General features: G+C 38.3%; 1 pseudogene; it reads right to left on the bottom strand.

Moving 5' to 3' along the window:
• Nucleotides 1-1094: 1094 nt before the first annotated feature.
• The window catches only part of LOC110025619, a 74771-nt pseudogene continuing 69181 nt past the window's right edge, over nucleotides 1095-6684 (bottom strand).

The following is a 6684-nucleotide window of genomic DNA, read 5'->3' as shown; positions in this document are numbered from 1 at the left end:
TTGAAGAATCTTACGTCAAAAAAATGTTACAATTGATCAAAAAATTAATTTGCATGGTCTTTATTGGTGACAATAAACCTCATGCAACCGACACAATGTATTTTTTTTTATGTTTATTTTTTATTGTTTGTCTTTTTTTTATTATTATTAGTACCTTTTGCTACTTTTATCTCTTTTTATTTGAATTAAACTTGTATTTCAATATTTTTTGGGTGCAGCCCTCACCACTTCCCAAAAAAATATTTCATTAAAGAATGTGAAATCAACATTTAATAGTCTTCCATTGCATCATTTTTTTCATAAATAACACATATCTTATGATATCTATTTAGTGTATTGATTTTTCTAAGAGTTTGAAGCATTGCAAGAGAATACAAAATGTGAAGCATTTTTCAAGTACCCAACTGATCACCGAACGACACCACAAACTCGAAATTAATTGAGATTTACTCATTTTCGGTTTCACCACTGACCAGATTTGCCATATAATCGTAATGAAAATATAGATTAGAATTCCTTTCACAATATACTTTTTCTTACTAAAGTTTAACCAATCTTAATAATCCGAACTATATTGGATGAACATCACACGCAATTGCAAATCGACGCTATCAAACCTACTCGAGATATAGAATCCTTGTCTAGGAAAACAATTTCCTTGACATTGTATGCACAAAAACATGGAGCTAAGATCTGTCAAATCTTGCTTTCATCAAAGGCTTTTCACTAATACAAACTGAGCTCCCCATATACTAAAATACACTGATAAAAAAAATGTTCATTTTATGTTCTCATGTATATGCTGAGTACACTATATGGGCCTTGGTCATCTCAGTAATCACTATTTTGTTTAATTTACACGTTGCAGTTTCGACAGCAATGCACAAAAAAATGAAACATCTTGCAAATATAAAAACATATCCAGTAGAAATCACAGTTGAAATGAAATTTAGGAATGTGACGAGTAGGCGAAAGATCTCATCTTCAATTTTTTTGCAGGAGCTTAATTTCAAACTCTGCAATACAAAACTTGTATGTGGTATAAGACAAGCTCGGATCCCAAAAGAAAGTCAAGGATTATCCAATGATGTAGACAAAATCATTATGGCTATTCTCCACAGAAAAATGCTGCTGCATAGTTTTCTAATCATCATCTGTAGATAAAACCAGTAGTTAATTTGGGACAAGCAATCATAGCAAATTGTTTGAAAGTAGAATTTCTTTCCTAAAAGAGAACATCAATGGTGCAAACAAGAATCTACACTTTATGCACCAGGCATGATTTTATAATCTACAAACAAAAAAAGAGCAGGCCCACCCATCTGAAAACTAGAATGAACTTGTGTAATCTCATTCATTTGGCAAAGTCATGCATAACATTAATCTGAATTATATTAGTGGGAACTTCATGCACTGAATAATGTTTTTATGCCTAATTTTTGCTCTCTCCTTAAATTCATATGCCACACCAAAATAGTTGTAAATTATAATAGTGCTAATGGTGATAATGTGATTTCCTATGTTACGTTTTTAGTTTGGAGAGAGAAAAGGATGACTCTTCCCAACCTGTGGTTCCCATTGCATCAACATTACACTTCATGGATACCAATAACTATGCTCTATTCGTCTAGCACGTGATTTACCTTGCACCTACTTGAAAACCACTATTAAGATGTCTCAGCACTAAAATCAAGGCAGCAGTTGCAGCAGCATTGAGAAAATATGGTTTCTAGGTGGTTTAAATGCATGCAACAAAAATTACTTGTAATTAACGTGTGGTAATATTCCAGAGATCTCAAATATTGAACTTAAAAATTATGCCTAAATAAACTCTTTTCATGACTTACTGACAGCAGGATCAATCAGTACAAAGAAACAGCAACAATGAGATAGCACAAGATAAGCATCAGCCCCTTGAAGTAGTTAGTAGCAGTGCCATCCTGGAGAAGATAAAAAAACAAAGAAATTGATGGGTAATGTTAGAGCTTCACAACTTTTTCAAAAATAAAATATCCTGTGTATAAAATAATTCGATGCTCGCATGGAGAACCAAATTATTAATAGAGATTCTAAATTTAGATAATTAGTCCATCACCAATACATAAGTGAAAGATAGGCATGCAATATTATCCTATTGGACATAAAGCCTCAACAACGTAGGTCAGAGTGTTCCAGCTTGCTGAAGAAAATGCATGCTAGCTGAAAGATAAATAAAACAAAGATCATACTAAATCTCAAGTGATGGTGCAGGTTAACAAAAATGGTCTTCGTGTTGATATCTGATACACCACTAATAAATTTTCATCATTCATCACGAATCTCGAGGCAGCTTTTTGAGCAAGAAACATTCAAACATCAATTAAGAGTCATCTAGAGCTTCGATTTCAGTAAACTTATAGTCAAATAGACCGGCTCGATTAGACGGACCCAATGATATAAAAACTAGTCCAAACTGAGTCATATCAAACCTAAATTAAATCATTAAACCACACTTGAAGGATTTCCGACCACATTTAGAAGGTCAAACGGATGTCGAATCTAGCAAGTTCATAATCGAATTGAGCGTCTCGACAAGACAAATTGAACGGGCACATGATTGCTCAATTTCGACAACGTTAAGGCACTCAAATGTCCATCAAACGTCATCTGATCGAGGGAAGCTCTCTGAACCGTCCGATCAAAATAGTTCATGTTCCACATTAATTGCACCTATAACACTATAAATAGAGCCTCAACCCTTACATAAAGGAGGAGGTTGGAGAGAGAACTTGAGGCTTTGAGAAAGAGCTCAAATCCAACATCATCCCTGCCATCGTCGATCCCACCACCGACCGCCAGCAACTACCGTCGATCTCTGTCGACTACCGCAGACCTCTGCCGACCACCGCCGATCACCACTGACCTCCGTCAACCATTGTCGACAGTCATCTACTACTGTCGACCAACACAGATCCTCGTCAACCGCCATCGACCATTGTCAACCGCCATAAATCACCACATACCAAACACCGACAGTTGACGATGTAATCTAAAAAATATAATTACTCTTTCCTGTCTGTGGGACATGGGATTTCTGTAATCATCAGTCAATAGTATATTTTTGCAAATGAGTCAGTCCCCATGGTTTTTTCCTTTCCGAGTTTTCCACATAAAAAATTCTAGAGTTGTCACTGCATGTTTCGCTTTCAACTGTGTGTGTGTTGAATTCTCGTGCAACACTAAGACGATAATCAATTACTCTATCACCGCAAATTTTCCAACATACATCAATTTGGCGTCGTCTATGTGAAAAGTTTCAATCCAACAATTGAAGTACTTACGTGGTTTATTATATGGCCACCAAACACAATATTCGTGATAACGGAGCATCCCACACTAACACCATCGTTCCGGGGAGCAGTCATCAAGCTATGGGTGACATGCTTCTTCATCTTCCAGCCCCGGAAAACGCTATCTTGCCAACGAAGGCGTTTTGGGTACTTCTATAGAAGATCAAATGCGCAGAATGGAGAAGTCTCAACTAGAGATCCCACAGCTCCAACGCGGGGCTCAATAGTCGTTGCCTACACCATTGAACAAAATTTGTTTACCATTAAATTTGCGACCTATGAGAAACACACTGCTCGGAGGAACTCGCACCGACTCCCCTCTTTAAGAAGGAACACTTTCCTTGTCAGTTCGTGATGCTGAGCTCCTAGATACCGCAATTTCCACTCATTCATCTCGTATAGCTCACCCAACATCGCCACATCTTCCTACCATTCTAGATGATGTCATTCGTAATGAACTACAATGTCTTGTTCGAAAAGAGTTCCCTCTAGTGATAAATGATTGCTTCCACACTCACCGTAACATCCATGAATCCTCTCCTTTAGCGGATGAAATCCTCCAACAGCCCAACCCAACAGGTTTTATGCTTCTGAACATCAACACATATGAAGAGATAACTGACCCCTATAAACATATTTTTCATTATCGAACTATCATGCACATTCAATGTGCCTGCAATGTGCTTCTGTGTTAAATGTTTCCAACCACTTTTAAAGGACAAGCTCAAACCTAGTTTCACTCTTTGTTGGGGGGTATTGTAAACACCTTTAACGAGCTTGTCAGATTGTTTGTGGAACAGTTCGTAGCAAACCAACAAATCATCAAGGATTCATCCCATCTCTCGAGAATTCATCAAAGTGAAGGAGAATCACTGAAGAACTACTTCCACAAGTTTTCTACTTTAGCACGACAGATTCCGGGTGAGGATTCGGAGTTATTAAAATGCATCTTCCTTGGGGAGCTCCGCCCAGGACCCTTCTACTCATCATTGATACGGGAGACAGTTCGTTCTTATGCTGACCTTATTCACCGTGTTCACTCACAAATCTCTATGGATGAAGCTATCAATGCTCATAAGAAATAATTTGAGCACTTGGGGGGCAAGCGCAAGAATAACGATGGGGGTACCAATCAAATCTCACAACAAAAAAGGTTTAGAACATAGGGGAATCGTGAGCAACGATCAGAAAAAGAATGCACGCCACTCAACACGTCACGTGTTAGCATCTTAATGGCCATCAAGGATGAAGAGACTGCCAAGTGGTCAATGCTAATAAGAAATCCAGATTGTGGAGGCCAGTATCAATATTTTCATTTCTACCATGCAAAAGAACAATCAACAGAAAGATGTTTTCAATTAAAGGAAGAAATTAAACGCCTGATACGTCAAGTTCACTTAGGTCGCTACTTACAAGAACAATGTGAGCGAACTAGAAGAGAATCTTTGAAGTTATCGAATGAGAAGTATAACTCCAACTCATCTTATCTGAGTAAAAGACTGGCTTCTAAACTCCTAATTTTATTTTAGCAAAATTTTCATGTTGCTTTAAAATGTTATTTCATTGAAATTTTCTTTTTTTCTCATGAAAGATTTTTGTGTAGAAAGTCCCCTTGAGGAAAAGAAGAACCATGCCCCTAGAAGTCGAGCCCAAGAGGCAAGCTCGACGGGAAGATATTGGTATTCCTGAAAGTCGAGCCTAAGACACTAAACTCGACTGGAAGATATTGTACTTCTGAAAGTCAAGCCCAAGAGGAAAGATTCAATGAGAAGTCGCAATGCCCCTGGCAGTCGAGCTCAAGAGGCAAGACTCGATGGGAAGATATGGTACTCTTGAAAGTTAAGAACAAGAGGCAAGACTCAATCAGAAACTACCATGCCCTTGAAAGTCGAGCCCGAAAGGCTAGACTCGATGGGAAGATACGGTACTCCTGAATGTCAAGCCCAAGAGATAAGACTCAATGAGAAGCTACCGAAGCTACCATGCCTTTGGAAGATTTGGAAGACAAGCCCAAGAGACAAGTCTCGATGGGAAGCTAGTAGTGGACAGGGTCCTCAGTAGAAAGACTTAATGAAAGCAAGTGGTTGATAGGGTCTCCACTCAAAGACCTCAGAAGGCTACAAGCCTCAGAAGACACAAGTACATCAAAGACCTGAGAAGGCTACAAGTTTCGGAAGGCACAGGTGCACTCAAAGACCTCAGAAAACTACAAGCCTCAAAAGACTCAGGTACATCAAAGACCTCAGAATGCTACAAGCCGTAAAAGACACGGGTACATTAAAGACCTCAGAAGGCTACAAGTCTTAGAAGACACAAGTGCATAAAATTCCTCAGAAGACTACGATCCTCAGAAGAGTTATGCACAATTAAGAAGTCACAACAATCGTGGAAGCAACATAGAAATACATTGTTATCATCTACAATTGTCACATCATATGATTAAAAAAGCTAAAAATACCAACATATACTTGTACAAGGGCTACAACAAATCTATTCATCGTCAATTAGAGTCGGCATCATCTTCCTAAAATTTCAGTACTTCTGATGATCCTCAAATGTTCTTCAGAAATCGCCACCACATAGGAGTGAAAATCCCTCATCTTGACGCGGCGAGAAAACTATAACATTTCTTCATCACCTTCAGAACATGCAAAAGTGGCACGGGAATCTCCTCCGGAATATGCGACATCAAGAAAATAATATCTTTTTGCTTGCTTGCTACGCAAGACGAGACAACTTTTCTCTACTCCATAACTCGGCACCGCAATTCTTCACAGCGACTCTGCGCCGCAACTTTGCACCGCAACTCTTCCGCAACTTTTCCCCACAGCTCTTCTCGGCAACGCGCCGCAACAACACATCGCCTCGACGCACCACTGCAACTCTACACCGCAACTCTTCGCCGCAATACTTTACTTCGCCGCAACTCTCCGCTGCAACACTTTGCTTCACCGTAACTATTTGCGTCACTATAACTCTTTATTTCGCTGCAACTCTTTGTTTCGCTGTAATTTTTTGTTTCTTCATAACTCTCCGCCGAACTCTTCTACGCAACGCAGGATGACTTTCCCCTTCTCTTCACTTGTGATTTTTCCTCTCATCTAATGTCTCTATTTATAGGTTTGATATGAGATATAACATTAAAAAGAACGACAGTTCATTATAAAAAAATCAACTGTGCATTAGAAAAAAAGCGGCAGCTCATTAAAAAAAATAGTTGCACATTAAAAAAAATGGCAACTAATTAAAAAAACAGTTGCTCATTAAAAAAAAATAACAGTTCATTAAAAAAAATAAAATCGTTGTTCATTTTAAAAAAAAAGAAACAGTTTCTACCCCATATATATATATATAT

This window comes from Phalaenopsis equestris, unplaced genomic scaffold, assembly GCF_001263595.1.
Source record: "Phalaenopsis equestris unplaced genomic scaffold, ASM126359v1 Scaffold000316, whole genome shotgun sequence".
Classification (NCBI taxonomy): Eukaryota; Viridiplantae; Streptophyta; class Magnoliopsida; order Asparagales; family Orchidaceae; genus Phalaenopsis; species Phalaenopsis equestris.
Note: the sequence above shows the minus strand (reverse complement) of the source record. Positions and strands in the feature narration are given on the sequence as shown.